The sequence below is a fragment of the Ascaphus truei genome, chromosome 6 (genome assembly GCF_040206685.1).
Source record: "Ascaphus truei isolate aAscTru1 chromosome 6, aAscTru1.hap1, whole genome shotgun sequence".
NCBI classification, from domain to species: domain Eukaryota; kingdom Metazoa; phylum Chordata; class Amphibia; order Anura; family Ascaphidae; genus Ascaphus; species Ascaphus truei.
In genome coordinates, this window is record NC_134488.1 from 44,610,342 (window position 1) to 44,628,101 (window position 17,760).

Here is a 17,760-nt window from a genome sequence, read left to right on the forward strand (position 1 = left end):
CCAGCATTTCTGCATTGATTAATGGCCTATCAGATTAACAGCGGGGGTCCCTGGCAGTCCCATTCAAACTGAATTGGACTGCCAGGGATCCCTGCTGTGTTAATCCTATGGGTCGTTAGTCAATGCAGAAATGCCTTAAACGTGCCTCAAACTAGCCCAGAACATAGCCAGCACATACCCAGAATGTAACCCGGCTAGTTTACGGCAAATGTTAGAATAAACGTTGCCTCTACTGTATTTTGTGGCTGGGAGACATGCTTATCTAATGGAGTTGTGAACTGCATAGTATTTCACTAGAAATACTCCAAAGTGAATAGAAGCTTTGTTTATTCTTGTTTGGATGGTTTCCTGATGTTAAGGAAAAGGCGCAATAAAAAGGCTTATTTAATTTCACCCTAATCAGTCTCCCTTGCATACCTCTGGGAGCGTCCGCCCACAGTGCCCTATCTCAGGAAAAGGTAAATAACAGAAAATATGAGTTAGTATATTGAACAAGCGCTAAAACATTTTGTGACATCTTAGCCATCCTATGTTAGGGAGACTAAAGACATCCTACTGGAATTACAATACTCAAAGATGCACTTCTTGTTATCCTAGATGTGGAATCCCTATACACCAGAATTGAGCACAATACAGGACTTCAGTCTGCTAAACAAAAAGTCTGCATCACAAAGCACACGTCCTGTACATCTACTGCTGCGGCAGACTTTATTCTAACAAATCACAGGTTTGTTCCTAGCTTGTTCCTGGAATGCGACGCTGTTCACCTGGAGCATGCCGCATTCCTTTTGCGTTCCCAGCCACGGGTCATGCCCGGCTGACGCGCGGTTGATGTGTTAATTGATAATGGTTCAGGATTTAATAGGCTGCAATGCTTCGCGTGTCCGCCAGATGGCATAAATTCATGAATTGTAATGCAGTATATATATATATATATATATATATATATATATATATATATATATATACTGTATAACAACAACCCCTATAACCCCTAACATACTGTACACATACAGTACTGTATATGCACATCAATGATACTATGGGCCGGCGGGGGCGAGATGTGTTTGCAGCAGAGAGAGATCCGCTGCTCTCTCTGCACAAATATCGGCACATTAAAAATGATTTAAAATACATTTTTATTCATAGTGTAGATGTGCAGGGAGTCTCCGGAGCTGAACCGCGTTGGTTTCAGGTCCGGGGACCCTCTGCTTCCCGAGATACAGGCCCCTTTATGAGGTACCGGTATCCCTGTGCATTTAAATGTCCCGATCACGTGACCGCGGAATGTAAACAAAGCAGAGGGATACTGGCACCCCCTAAAGGGGCCTGTATCTCGGGGAGAAGGGGTTCCCCAGACCTAAAACCACAGTGGTTCAGCTCCGGAGACCCTCAGCACATCTACACTATGAATAAAACACATGTATAAATAAACACTCGTTCCTTACCTTTGCGGCTATGTGCTATGGTAACGAAGCAGCATTTCTGTATTTTTAATAATATTGTAGAGTGAGCAGGGGGTTCCCTGAGCCAGAAATCAAAGCTCAGGGGACCCCCTGCTCCTGCACAATATTATTAAAAATACAGAAATGCTGCTTCATTACCATAGCTGATAGCCGCTAAGGCAATGAAGGTTTAAGGCAGAATAGCATGTTTATTGGGGACATTTGCCCCAATAAACATTGCAATAAACAAAATACAGTACACCCCCTGTGTATTTAAAATACATAAACAATAAATACATTAAGTACATATTTTTAATGTGTGTGTTAAACCTCCCTGCATTGACTGTAATCTATGTAAAGCCCTCTCCCCCTATTGTGTCTGTTAAGCTTCCCTGCCTTGACTAATCTGTGTAAAGCCCCCTCCCCTTATTGTGTCGGTTAAATCTCCCTGCCTGTGTTTCTGTGAGTGCAGTGTATGTAAATGTGGGGAGGGGGATCCCGTGTAAATATAATGCAGCGCCTCGCTGCCAATGGCCCACCCCGTGAGGCCTAACCAGCCACACCCACTACCCACTACCCATCTGCCCATGACCCCTCTGCTGCTGCAAAACAGAGACAAAAATTAAAACATCCAAAGTAATGCCCCCTAACCCCTCAATCTCCATAGCGGTTATTAACCGCTACAGTCATTAAGGGGTTAACCCACCCTCACCCACCACTCGGGATGCCTACATATCCTCCCACACTAACCCCCCACCCCGTGAGGCCTAACCACCTTCACCCACTACCCACGAGGGAGGTCTACCCACATACCCCCCCACCCCCAGCACCCACAATAAAAACAATACAGTGACCCTCAATAAACATCATTATATTTATTAAATACATTACCCACCCCCTGTGCCCCCCCATAAATACAAGATTTATCCTTTTACAAACAGGGTTCATAACGCAGCCCCATGCGAGTCCCCGGTGGGCTGGCGGGGCACCTGACAGACCTACAGGGTACCAGCAGCCCTTTTCAAACAGGTTCTGGAGGCCTGCTGGTGGGTCCCGCCAGCACCATGGCCCCCAGGTGGTCTCCTTGGGTAACCGTGGGCCACAATTGGGTCCCGCGGTAGGCCCGCGGATGTCTGGGAGCCCCGGGTCAGACCCACAGGTGTCTGCGGGGCCTCGAGTGGTTCCCACAGGGGTCTGGGGAACTCACGAGTGCTCACTACGGGTCCGCGGTGCCCCCACAGAAGTGGGACCACACATCATCATCCCGCACCTATGGGTCGGCGGTGCCGCCACAGATGTGAGGCCACCGCTTCATCCCCGCAGACTACGGGTCCACGGTGCCCCCACAGATGTGAGGCCACTGCTTCATTCCCGCATGTGTCACCTGTGGAACCACCAGCCTGATACCCGTGGGATACCCGAGGAGACCCACAGGTGGTCTCCAGAGGTCCCACGCAGAACCACGGAACAAACCCTGAATGTAAAAAAAATAAACCTGACCTACACATTCAATACAAACACCCCCACCCCAACACCTACAGTACAATAATATGCAAAATAACTAGGGATAATAGATTAATTGCCCATTATTAAAAACATTAACTAGCATATTCAAATAAATAAAGTACTACTGACCTCATCAATAAGAAGTCTCCGTCGCCAGCGACATCCTTGTCTTGCCCACAAAATACATAGCAAATACAAAGCCAATACATTGCAAGTACATTCAGATATCAATTAACCCCTTAAACACCTTATCAGATAATAACCGCAAAGGTAATTAAGGTGTTAAGCCACACTGGCCCGATACCCACCCTTCACCCATGAATTTGTACAGTGGCTTCATCATGCAACTGTATATACAGTATATATATACTGCTGCGACACACTTTATTCGAGCAAATACCCAGTACACTGGCGACACACTTTATTCGAGCTTGGCTAGTGCCACGAATTCGGGTATACCCGGGTGTATTGAGGTTTGTGACTGTTTTCTGCCCGAGTACATTGAGTTATTTTCCAAGCAGGGATTGAAGCATTTTATTCCCGCTGGCTGCAATACTGCACAGTATATATATATAAACTGCATTACAATTCATGAATTTATGCCATCTGGTAGACACGCGAAGCATTGCAGCCTATTAAATCCTAATCATTATCATTTAACAGATCAGCCGCCCATCAGCCAGGCATGAACCCAGGCTGGGAAGGCAAATGCAACGGGGCTTGTCAGAGGTTAGGAGTGGCGCATTCCAGGTATCTGCCAGGTACATACCGGGTATTTGCTCGAATAAAGTGTGTCGGTGCAGTATGTACCTGGCAGATACCTGGAATGCGCCGCTCCTCACCTCTGACAAGCCCCGTTGCGTTTGCCTTCCCAGCCATGGTTCATGCCTGGCTGACGGGCGGCTGATCTGTTAAATGATAATGATTAGGATTTAATAGGCTGCAATGCTTCGCGTGTCTACCAGATGGCATAAATTCATGAATTGTAATGCAGTATATATATATATACTGTGCAGTATTGCAGCCAGCGGGAATAAAATGCTTCAATCCCTGCCTGGAAAATAACGCAATGCACTCAGGCAGAAAACAGTCACAAACCTCAATACACCCGAGTATACCCGAATTCGTGGGACTAGCCGAGCTCGAATAAAGTGTGTCGCCAGTATATATATATATATATATATATATATATATATATATATATATATATATATATACACATATATATATATATATATATATATATATATATATATATATATATATACACAGAGAGAGATATATATATATATATATATATATACACATGAAGGTCAGTCAGCACACTGCAGTAGAAAAGGTTATAATAGCAGATGCTAGTCCCATAGAAAATAAGTATGATACGAACCAATCCAAAGACCAGTAAAGAGACAGCACACCGCACGGGGTTAATCCAAAAATCTATATTCACAACATGAAATACACGTAAGCCAACGTTTCGGTCCCACAGAGAGACCTTCCTCAGGGCCGTGCAGGAAGGTCTCTCTGTGGGACCGAAACGTTGGCTTACGTGTATTTCATGTTGTGAATATAGATTTTTGGATTAACCCCGTGCGGTGTGCTGTCTCTTTACTGGTCTTTGGATTGGTTCGTATCATATATATATATATATATCTATATATATATATAGATATAGATATATATAGATATATATATATATATATATATATATATATATATATATATATATATATATATATATATATATATATATATATATATATATATATATATATATATAGTATATACACACACATGATGAACCAATATACAAATAAATGTAGAAGGGTTATCAAAACCATACTGTCCTACAAATAATACTTCTCCATACAGACACACAACATTACAATGAATTTCCTTTAATAATCCTAACTGATCTTACAATCTAAATCATCAAATGCCAATGAAAAACCTCACATTCCAATCATTACATTGCATTTACATTGAATAAATGATGCATAAAATCTATGCACCATATACATTCTGCAAATGAATGTTAACAATATCATTGCAAGCAAAATACAAATACCTCCAAACAAGTAAAATATTTTAACCAATCAAGTAAACAAAAATCAATTAGCAATCATTATTTACATCCCTAAACAATTGACAGTCCATCCCGAAAAATGAAACAATTAACAAATTCATGACTGGAGCAGAACAATTTAGCATGTGAAAAAATATAAGTACCAACCAGAATACAAACTTTAAAACCAAGGCTAATCCTGAACACCATACAATATCAAGAATTACATCTATCTAATTTTAAAATACTTTAAACACACAATAAAGCATAGCAGCATAGACAAATTAATTTAAAACACATCAAATCAAGCTTTTAAAACAACATCATTTCTTACCCTGTATGTATTTATCTCTATAGACATATATACATACATACATACAGTGGCAAGAAATGATATACCACAAAAAAAATACACCCCACCGACTCCCGTTGCGCGGCTTACTCACGAACCAATCCACCAGGCACAGGAACCCATAAAATAATAAACCATAAAAAAATAAACATTACACTAAAAATCCAAATCAATCCTCGGGTCTTCTACTTGTAATCCATCTTCATCTGTATTCTTCTTTCTTCTATCTTTTCTGGGCGGGGTCTTCTTCCCGCCTTCGGCCACGCCCTTGTCTTTTTTTTCATAGGAGGTCCTTCCTCCTCGGCGTCTTGCTTCAAAATGAGACGACATAGGCTTTTAAAGGCCTATGACGTCACATTTTCGTCATGGTTCCCACGGTCTTGATTGGGCCGTGAAAACCATGTGTTTTGGCCGATAAAAATGATGACGTCACTTAAAGGCAATGACAGCACAGCCAATCAGAATGGCTTTGCTTCATTTGCCTTTAAGATGACGTCATTAAAAGAAACATGGCCGTCCACACATGATACGGTAGCCAATCAGAGCGTGGGAACTCCATCCCTACTCTGATTGGCTCTAGTATACCATGTGACAGAGGCTTGGGGGAGAAAGGATGTGACGTCAATGAAAACCTGTCACTTGGTACTAGAGCCAATCAGAGTAGGGATGGTAAAGTCACATAGCTCAAAGTATTTGTCATGAGAAGTCTCACGTTAGCATTTAATAATTGTAATATTTGCTAATCTTATTTTCTTTATATTTTTGTCTCCCACTTGTCTCCAAAAAGTCTGTGGCACAAAATATCCCCCAGTTCCCCTCATACTCTTGATATATATATATATATATATATATATATATATATATATATATATATATATATATATATATATATATATATATATATATGCAAATATAGCTGTATGCTCATCTGCATGTCTTAGGCAGGTCTGCAACCCCGCCTTTCCCCATTATCACCCAGCATACAGCACTTCCACTGCAGCAAGGGATTCTGGGAAATGACATGCAAATGAGCACACAGTGTAACTTTTTGCCTCAATAACCATTATGCACCTTAACCCTGGCTGTGCTCGAAGCTGTGACCATGCAGCAAGCTTAAGCCTATAGGGAACCATGTTAAAAATGGTTATTGAGGCAAAAAGTGACACTGTGTGCTCATTTGCATGTCATTTCCCAGAATCCCTTGCTGCAGTGGAAGTGCTGTATGCTGGGTGATAATGGGGAAAGGCGGGATTGCAGACCTGCCTAAGACATGCAGATGAGCATACAGTTGTATTTGCATATTTGCTTTCCTGTGGAGGGTTTTTGTCACTTTTTTTACTCACCATAACTTATACTGATACTGGTACTGATACCTCTACATATATATATATACATATACATATATACATATATACATATATACATATATACATATATACATATACATTTACATATACATATACATATACATATACATATACATATACATATACATATACATATACATATACATATATACATATACATATACATATACATATAAACATTTACATATACATATATACATATATACATATACATATACATATAAACATTTACATATACATATATACATATATATATATATATATATATATATATATATATATATATATATATATATATATATATATATATATATATATATATATATATATACACACACACATGATGAACCAATATACAAATAAATGTAGAAGGGTTATCAAAACCATACTGTCCTACATATAATACTTCTCCATACAGACACACTACATTACAATGAATTTCCTTTAATAATCCTAACTGATCTTACAATCTAAATCATCAAATGCCAATGAAAAACCTCACATTCCAATCATTACATTGCATTTACATTGAATAAATGATGCATAAAATCTATGCACCATATACATTCTGCAAATGAATGTTAACAATATCATTGCAAGCAAAATACAAATACCTCCAAACAAGTAAAATATTTTAACCAATCAAGTAAACAAAAATCAATTAGCAATCATTATTTACATCCCTAAACAATTGACAGTCCATCCCGAAAAATGAAACAATTAACAAATTCATGACTGGAGCAGAACAATTTAGCATGTGAAAAAATATAAGTACCAACCAGAATACAAACTTTAAAACCAAGGCTAATCCTGAACACCATACAATATCAAGAATTACATCTATCTAATTTTAAAATACTTTAAACACACAATAAAGCATAGCAGCATAGACAAATTAATTTAAAACACATCAAATCAAGCTTTTAAAACAACATAATTTCTTACCCTGTATGTATTTATCTCTATAGACATATATACATACATACATACAGTGGCAAGAAATGATATACCACAAAAAAAATACACATGTTAAAAAAGCTTTTTAAAAAATTAACAAGTTAAATAAAATACATTTCTTTAGTTCACTTACCATTACTTGGCCCCACCGACTCCCGTTGCACGGCTTACTCACGAACCAATCCACCAGGCACAGGAACCCATAAAATAATAAACCATAAAAAAATAAACATTACACTAAAAATCCAAATCAATCCTCGGGTCTTCTACTTGTAATACATCTTCATCTGTATTCTTCTTTATTCTATCTTTTCTGGGCGGGGTCTTCTTCCCGCCTTCGGCCACGCCCTTGTCTTTTTTTTCATAGGAGGTCCTTCCTCCTCGGCGTCTTGCTTCAAAATGAGACGACATAGGCTTTTAAAGGCCTATGACGTCACATTTTCGTCATGGTTCCCACGGTCTTGATTGGGCCGTGAAAACCATGTGTTTTGGCCGATAAAAATGATGACGTCACTTAAAGGCAATGACAGCACAGCCAATCAGAATGGCTTTGCTTCATTTGCCTTTAAGATGACGTCATTAAAAGAAACATGGCCGTCCACACATGATACGGTAGCCAATCAGAGCGTGGGAACTCCATCCCTACTCTGATTGGCTCTAGTATACCATGTGACAGAGGCTTGGGGGAGAAAGGATGTGACGTCAATGAAAACCTGTCACTTGGTACTAGAGCCAATCAGAGTAGGGATGGTAAAGTCACATAGCTCAAAGTATTTGTCATGAGAAGTCTCACGTTAGCATTTAATAATTGTAATATTTGCTAATCTTATTTTCTTTATATTTTTGTCTCCCGCCTGTCTCCAAAAAGTCTGTGGCACAAAATATCCCCCAGTTCCCCTCATACGCTTGATATATATATATATATATATATATATATATATATATATATATATGCAAATATAGCTGTATGCTCATCTGCATGTCTTAGGCAGGTCTGCAACCCCGCCTTTCCCCATTATCACCCAGCATACAGCACTTCCACTGCAGCAAGGGATTCTGGGAAATGACATGCAAATGAGCACACAGTGTAACTTTTTGCCTCAATAACCATTATGCACCTTAACCCTCGCTGTGCTCGAAGCTGTGACCATGCAGCAAGCTTAAGCCTATAGGGAACCATGTTAAAAATGGTTATTGAGGCAAAAAGTGACACTGTGTGCTCATTTGCATGTCATTTCCCAGAATCCCTTGCTGCAGTGGAAGTGCTGTATGCTGGGTGATAATGGGGAAAGGCGGGGTTGCAGACCTGCCTAAGACATGCAGATGAGCATACAGCTATATTTGCATATTTGCTTTCCTGTGGAGGGTTTTTGTCAATTTTTACTCACCATAACTTAACTATATATATATATATATATATATATATATATATATATATATATATATATATATATAAAATCAAAAAATAAATAGATGATACTTTTCTGTGGCTAACGAAATGCTTTTATTTGTGCGAGCTTTCGAGATACACTGATCTCCTCTTCCGGCGATGTTACAATGAATGAAGCAAGCAAAAGCTATACTATAAACAATGTCTATTGGAATGTTTATAGTATAGCTTTTTCTTACTTCATTCATTGAAACATCGCCAGAAGAAGAGATCAGTGTATCTCGAAAGCTCGCACAAATAAAAGCATTTCGTTAGCCACAGAACGGTATCATCTATTTATTGTTTGATTATTGAAGCTCGGCTAACACGGTACTGATACCTCTATATATATATATATATAAGTGGGCTAATTTTAATTTTTGCTGTTGCTGACCCTGCCTGCCTCCAGTCTTATTTGGGACCATCAACATTGTCCAACATCCTGGACTTTATCTGTGGACTGTGCTGTGCTGACTGATGTCTGCAGTGTTTCATTCTCAAGGAGCTGAGTATCTCTGTTCACCCATCTCTCCCTTTGTTTTTCCCATCTGTTTATATTTGTGCATTTGGGTCACTAAATGAACTACTCTACATATATTCCTTGTTATAACATTATACAATTGTATTAGGCTTATCACTGTGTATTTGACATTCTCACTGCTATCAGTACAGCACATATGTTTCTCTCTGTGTATATTCTCTCAGTTTAGAATTTTTTGATTTATGATGTCTATTAGTCATTAACATCTCTGGTGACCGGCCGGTCTGTACTGCTTCACTGCGGGAAATTATCTTTTCCCTCAGTAAGCAAGGTTTTTCTTAGGGCATCAATTTTTTAGTTTTATTTTTTCTGGGTTTATTATACTGTGTTTTTGATTATTTTTTGTTTTTTCTTGTGTCCACCAATTTATTTTCAGACAGGCAGGCTCATCAGTCAGTTGTTTGTATTTCTTTTATCTTTTGGATTTAATTAAAGTACCCTTCTTATTTTTGCAAATTTTTGTCTGAGTGCTACTTTAGAGGTTTCTTTTTCTTCTGTGTCTATATATATATATATATATATATATATATATATATATATATATATATATATATATATATATTCTGCAACCCAACATAACATTGGTATTACCTACAACTGCAGTGCTGTCTTAATTTTGCACAACTTCAGCTGGGCTAATACGTTTACTCCATCTTATCAAAATGTGAGGATAACAAATTTAAAAACATCTTGGTTGTTAGTGCTGTACGATGATGAAAGTTATTGATTAAATGTAGGTTAGTTCACAAGACCTAATAGAGAAAGAGACATATTTTACATTTAACACTAGTTCACCTTTGGACACACTAGACATTCCAACATATCATAAATAAATTGAATCTATAATAAGTATTGCTTGTCACCAACATGTTCTCACGATGCATAGTGGTTAGCAAACCGTGGTCACCCTGCTAATCTTTATTTAATACTGTGGTTGAAATATCTTTTCTGTGAATTCCTTGTAGATTGTAATCCCTTCATGGGACCAACATTAGTGATCTTCAAAGATGAAATAATTTTTACTGATACCTCTACACATATATATATATGTGTATATGTATATATGTATATGTAAATGTTTATATGTATATGTATATGTATATATGTATATGTATATATGTATATGTATATGTATATGTATATGTATATATGTATATATGTATATGTATATATATATATGTAGAGGTATCAGTACCAGTATCAGTATAAGTTATGGTGAGTAAAAAAAGTGACAAAAACCCTCCACAGGAAAGCAAATATGCAAATACAACTGTATGCTCATCTGCATGTCTTAGGCAGGTCTGCAATCCCGCCTTTCCCCATTATCACCCAGCATACAGCACTTCCACTGCAGCAAGGGATTCTGGGAAATGACATGCAAATGAGCACACAGTGTCACTTTTTGCCTCAAAAACCATTTTTAACATGGTTCCCTATAGGCTTAAGCTTGCTGCATGGTCACAGCTTTGAGCACAGCCAGGGTTAAGGTGCATACCAAGAAAACCACCCACAGACAGCTTTTTTTTTTTTTTTTTTTTTTGTAGCCCGGGTGGTGAAAAAAGTGATTCCACCTCAAAAACCGTGCTCATGGTCCAGTGAGACCAGGTGCTCAAAACTTGTGACAAAGTCCGCTACAGAGAGTAGGCCAGTCCGTGCCATAGACAGTCCTCTTCAGCCGAAGCCTGGGAGTCCTGCTGTTACATGACGTCTTCCTCCGAAGAGTCCGACGTCCTTCTCGTTCCCTCCTAGTGCAGCAGGTGCCGCAGGAGGGTCCAAGTCTTTAGGGTGTTCGGCTGACGCCTACTAACCCACCGTAATCTTCCACCGAAGGGATGGCGACTACTAGCCAGCACTCAGTCTTTGCTCTCCGGAGAGAGGGGTGACGATAACCCAACACGAAACCGAAACAAAATCCATGGTGCGAGTGCTCCAGTGCTCTGTGTGATGCAGTGCAGGAGGTGCTCAGATGTACAAACACAAAAAGGTGTGCACGAGTGCACGCCCGGCCCCGTGCAAGGCCAGGCGGTGACAAAAATAGTTGACTTGTCCCCTCAGCGGAAGGCAATAAGGGGGGCCAAGTGCGGGAAAAATAGGGGACACACTTTATTCGAGCAAATACCCAGTATGTACCTGGCAGATACCTGGAATGCGCCGCTCCTCACCTCTGACAAGCCCCGTTGCGTTTGCCTTCCCAGCCTGGGTTCATGCCTGGCTGAGGGCGGCTGATCTGTTAAATGATAATGATTAGGATTTAATAGGCTGCAATGCTTCGCGTGTCTACCAGATGGCATAAATTCATGAATTGTAATGCAGTATATATATATATATATATACTGTGCAGTATTGCAGCCCGCGGGAATAAAATGCTTCAATCCCTGCCTGGAAAATAACTCAATGCACTCGGGCAGAAAACAGTCACAAACCTCAATACACCCGGGTATACCCGAATTCGTGGGACTAGCCGAGCTCGAATAAAGTGTGTCGCCAGTGTATGCGTTAAACTCAGGGGAAATAACGTCCGTTAGTAATGTTGGTACCCTAACTATATTTGCCCTGATATAACAGAGCTTACTGCACCTGGGCCAGTATACTTTAGAACAGGGGAGCACAATCTTTTTCCCCTTTGCCCCCCTGCCGGCTGTCCTCCTCTCTGTGCACCCCACCTCCTCCTTACTTTGGTTCCCGGCATCTGGGCGCATGACGTCACGTTTCCATAGCAACGTGACATCACATGATCCCAAAGCATTATTTGATCCTGCTTTGCCATGGCGACGCGTCTCTAGATGCCGACTGAACCACGGTAAGAAAGGTTTACAGAGTCCTTTGCCGCTTCCCCGGCACTTAATTTAAGTGCCTTCGGGACTTTTGCGGGGCCTCTGTAAACCCCATGCACCCCGCAGTTAATCTCCCCCCCCCCCCCCCCAGATTGTGCACAACTGCTTTAGAATACAGATTCTCATGGCTGACCTTAAGGTTCCTACAAACACGCATTGTTTATATACTGCTCTCTCCACTTGCTAGGCTTGTGTATAATTGTTTTCCTTTTTCTGCAGGTTGTGTGAGAGGAGACACTCTGATAGATCTCACCATTGGTACCTCAATTTCTCAGCTGCTGACAGCCAGTGATTACATCAAAGAGATCATTATGTTAGAATCATCTGATGTCAGCATAAGAGAAATAGAAAAATGGTTAAAAAAGGAGCCAGGAGCCTGTGGATCGCTCTCATGCAGCTATGTTTGTCTGTGAGCTTGAGGGGAAAAGGTGACGTATATAAATATATACAGTACATACAGTTGTGTGAAAAAGAAAGTACACCCTCTTAGAATTCGATGGTTTTACGTATCAGGACATCATAACAATCATCTGTTCCTTAGCAGGCCTTAAAATTAGGTAAATACAACCTCAGATGAACAACAACACATGACATATTACACCATGTCATGATTTATTTAACAAAATAAAGCCAAAATGGAGAAGCTATGTGTGAAAAACTAAGTACACCCTTACTGCTTCCATAGGAATTAAGAGGCTAAGTAGCAGACAGGTGCTGCTAATCAAATGCCCTTTATTTTATTGATCATCAGCAAGTGTGACCACCTCTATAAAAGCCGAAGTTTTAGCAGTTTCCTGGTCTGGAGCATTCAGCTGTGTGTTAACACAATGCCAAGAAGGAAAGACATCAGTAAAGATCTTACAGTAGCAATTGTTGCTGCCCATCAATCTGGGAAGGGTTTTAAGGCCATTTCCAAACAATTTAAAGTCTATCATTCTACAGTGAGAAAGATTATTCAAAAGGGGAAAACATTCAAGACAGCTGCCAATCTTTCCAGGAGTGGACATCCCAGCAAATTCATCCTTAGGTCAGACCGTGCAATGCTCAGAGAAATTGAACTTGGACTTCGCATGTGACTAAGCCTCAGCTGGGCAGGCTTTCTTAGTTCCAAAAATGAAGCCGGCTGCTCTACTATTCAAAACAGAGCAACTTTGAAAAGCCCACCTTTGCATCATCGGCTCAAGTCATAGAATGTCTTGTTCTCTACCTCCCCGTCTCCTTACATACCCTCCACTAAGCTATCCTTAACATGGAAGTAGGAGTGGCGACCAGTCAGAGCATGACAAATTTCCCCAGCAGCCAATCGAAATAGGGGCTCGTCTGGCTGCTGACGTCAGAGGAGGGGGCGTGCCAAGCCGGCTCAAAAAGCCGGGTGAGTGGGAAATATGAATTGGCCAATGGGAAACGCGCCTATGAGCATAATCTTCCCCAAGCCAACCCACTGTCACCCGCTGGGCAGGCTCCACCAGGTCTGGCAGTCCAAAACGTGTTCCAACGGGGTGCCATTTATTCTCTGGACCTGGCATATCGCCCTTCCCCGCTCACCAAATATTTTTTTCACCTCTGGACGTCCTCTCTCCTTTGAACTCTGATGTCTATGCAGAAAACCCAGCGCCTATGTAGATGCCCAGGCTGACTGTATAGACATTAATACAGTTTGTATTAAATACTAAAACACTGTTTTAATAAACTTTTATATCTTGGGGGACATTATACCTGTGTGGGAAATGGGTCTGGGATACTTGGGTATGAAAACCAGGATTCTGGGGGACACAGTGTAGCCCCTGTGTTATTCACCTTGCATACCCAAAAATCATGCCTGCACGTCGGAGAGAATTACGGGACTTTGTCCCCCGAACTTTGTTCCCCAAACTCCTACAGTACAAAAAAGAAATACATTTTGACCCAAAACATTGCACTTAAAACTCCACTTCCGAAGTTTCATGTTTATTGGGGACAAGGAACATGTATAACTCCAAACAGGTCTCGTATTTCATTTACATTACATTGTGCCTGGCTTATGGTGCTACGTAGAGTAGCTGTCAGGGACCCACGTTTTCAGGGGTAACCAGTTGGGCTTCACCTTTATAATGAAGACTGGCTACTCCCTACCATCACACTGAGGTCACAGGCACAGGGAAAAATAATGTGTTAAATGCATCATATTTTCTATAGAACCTATTCAGCATCATAGACAGAACAGACACAGGTTCTCTGAACATGGGAATACAAAGAAATTTACTATAGCTGTATGGTCTGTTTTAGCTTCCAAGTCTCTACACATAAAGTGCCTTCCACATTGTCTAAAGGAAAAAGATGGTGTATACAGCGCTAAAAATGAATGTGGATAGAGTGCAATACTATTATTATACAACAATGTGATCAACAATAAATGTCTAAATGAGGCAAGACTGCCAGGAAAAACTAACCCAAACACAGTTAGTGGAAAACACAAGAAAAACAATACAGACCGGCGCCTTATAGTCCAAATGGATTGAATTGGAATAAGTCCAGAGATTGGTTGCAATGTCCAATGAATGGTGATCCAGTCGAATAGACAGCAGACTCCTCAGCAGCAACAATGATATATGATGCAGGGGAGACAAGAAGAAAGAATCATAGCGTAACAAGGTATGAATTAAACATATAACACATAGACATAGACAAACAAACACACACAACAACAATAAACAGATAGGCTGACTAATATACAGAGAATTTATTAAACACAATAAAATGCAGAGAACTGTTGAAGAGCAGGTCTAGGATCCGGTGTGTAAAACCGGAATCCTACTTACAAGAAGTCCACAGGATACAGGCAGGTGTATATAGTGAAGGTGGTCCGGCGGCAGCTGTTGGTGGACGCGTGCCACTTGTGGAAGACTGCAGGACCTCTTCCGATCGATGCCGGTTTGGGCATCACTGCAGGCAGCTTCTCACGACGCCTTCCGTCCGCGCCCGGAATTACGTCACAGTAGGCGGGACAGCGTTCCGGAACTCACTTCTGTTGTTGAATCTCCCTTGCTCTATGACTGTATATATATATACAATGCCTTCCACATTGTACAGTTTTCCTGCTTAAGTTGGCATCAGGTTGCAAAGAGACAATTTAAACATACTGCACCGACACACTTTATTCAAGCAAATACCCAGTATGTACCTGGCAGATACAATGATGAAAACGTTGTATGGTGCTCTAAAGAATACAGCGAACACTACACATGTCTTGATTGTAGAAAAGTGGATTAACCCAATAACGGATATAAATATGAAATGTCCAAAAGATGCATGTAAACACTACAATCCCACAATGCACGGTAGTAAGGATGTTTGAGTAGTAAGCATCTATAAAGGAACAATCATTATGAATAAAGTCCAGAACTATCCTGGAGAGACTCACATGGGAAGGTGTCCACGATGAAGAGTGGGTCCTCAGGTGTCCAGGTGTCCACGGGTTAACTGTGCCTCCGCCTGTTGAAGAGCAAATGTAGCAAAGGAGGGGAGAAAACGGAGCACTAGATCCACGAGGCTATGCCAAAAAATGCAAGGATGCGTTCCCACAGTGCAGGCTTATTTAATGGTCAGATACAAAAAAGATACACACCAACGCGTTTCGGACTACAACAAGTCCTTTCTCAAGGTGAAGAAAGGACTTGTTGTAGTCCGAAACGCGTTGGTGTGTATCTTTTTTGTATCTGACCATTAAATAAGCCTGCACTGTGGGAACGCATCCTTGCATTTTTTGGCATAGCCTCGTGGATCTAGTGCTCCGTTTTCTCCCCTCCTTTGCTACATGTACCTGGCAGATACCTGGAATGCGCCCCTCCTCACCTCTGACAAGCCCCGTTGTGTTTGCCTTCCCAGCCTGGGTTCATGCCTGACTGACGGGCGGCTGATCTGTTAAATGATAATGATTAGGATTTAATAGGCTGCAATGCTTCGCGTGTCTACCAGATGGCATAAATTCATGAATTGTAATGCAGTATATATATATATATACTGTGCAGTATTGCAGCCAGCGGGAATAAAATGCTTCAATCCCTGCCTGGAAAATACCTCAATGCACTCGGGCAGAAAACAGTCACAAACCTCAATAAACCCGGGTATACCCGAATTCGTGGGACTAGCCGAGCTCGGATAAAGTATGTCGCCAGTGTATGATAGTTATAAAAGTGGATGAGGGCTAGAGACGTAATTCTGCAATGTATATGTTTTACAAAATTATCTGAAGAAATAATTCATTGTTTTTCAGTGAGGGATGGGAGGAGAAAAAAGTAAGAAGAGCAGTCACACGTGTTGTAAAATGTGATTTCACCAAAGCCAACCCATTGGACCCTGTTGTGGTGCCACAAGCAGACGGGCTGATCAGTGTTTGATACTTGGACGTTATTAGCAAAGATCATGTCAGTTATCTCAGTAACCTGAAAAAAATTTCATCATTTATGAAGGTGGGAGGGCATCTGATCCTGTTTGTGTTTTTCAACATTTCATATTACATGATTGGCCAACACAAGTTTTCCGCACTGACCTATGATGAGGAGTTTGCAAAGAAAGCTCTTAGAGACACAGGGTATATCCTTAAGAGTTCTGGGAAATACAAAAGCAAATTAAATACTCACATGTTAGACTATGAACATATTGGTATTTTGTGGCTTGCAAGGAAAGGGATGCTTAATAACCAATAATCTTACATCATATTTACTAAGCATTCCTCTGTCTTAAAACACTAGAGCTTTTCCCCAGGGTCACAAACCATATGGAATTGTCCCTCTCTTATTCACAGCAGAGGTCGTGAACTAATCACCATGCATTAAGTCAATGTAGTTTTATCAAATATATGGTGAGATACCTGTGATCATAACTCAACACACCTGAGATACCTAGAAAATATGCAAATTTCAATATTTTGAATATATTTTCAATATCCAAATTAAAAATGTTCCCAGGTATCTGTTTATTCTGAGTATTATCCTGTTTTGACAGGAATCAGTTTTGATTAAAATTGGCAAAAAATACAAATGCATAGTGCAAAGATTTGCACGTCTCTAAAATGCACCTTTAGACTATTCAGGTCCATTGACTGCAGTGCAGGAAAGTGTCTAATGGCAGAAGACTGCTTAGTAAATATTAGCCTAAATTGGAATGATTTATTAATTCTACTGAATGGAAATGAACCCTCAGCGGCATTAACACCATCTTAACAGTGTTTCATAAAGCCTCCCATTAACATGAGCATGTTAGAATATTTATTAGTACTGAGAATG

At 40.4% G+C, this 17,760-nt stretch overlaps 1 pseudogene; it reads left to right on the forward strand.

Annotated features, from left to right (window-relative positions):
* The window catches only part of LOC142498088 (nicotinamide N-methyltransferase-like), a 29,090-nt pseudogene extending 11,909 nt beyond the window's left edge, over positions 1-17,181 (forward strand).
* Positions 17,182-17,760: the final 579 nt, after the last annotated feature.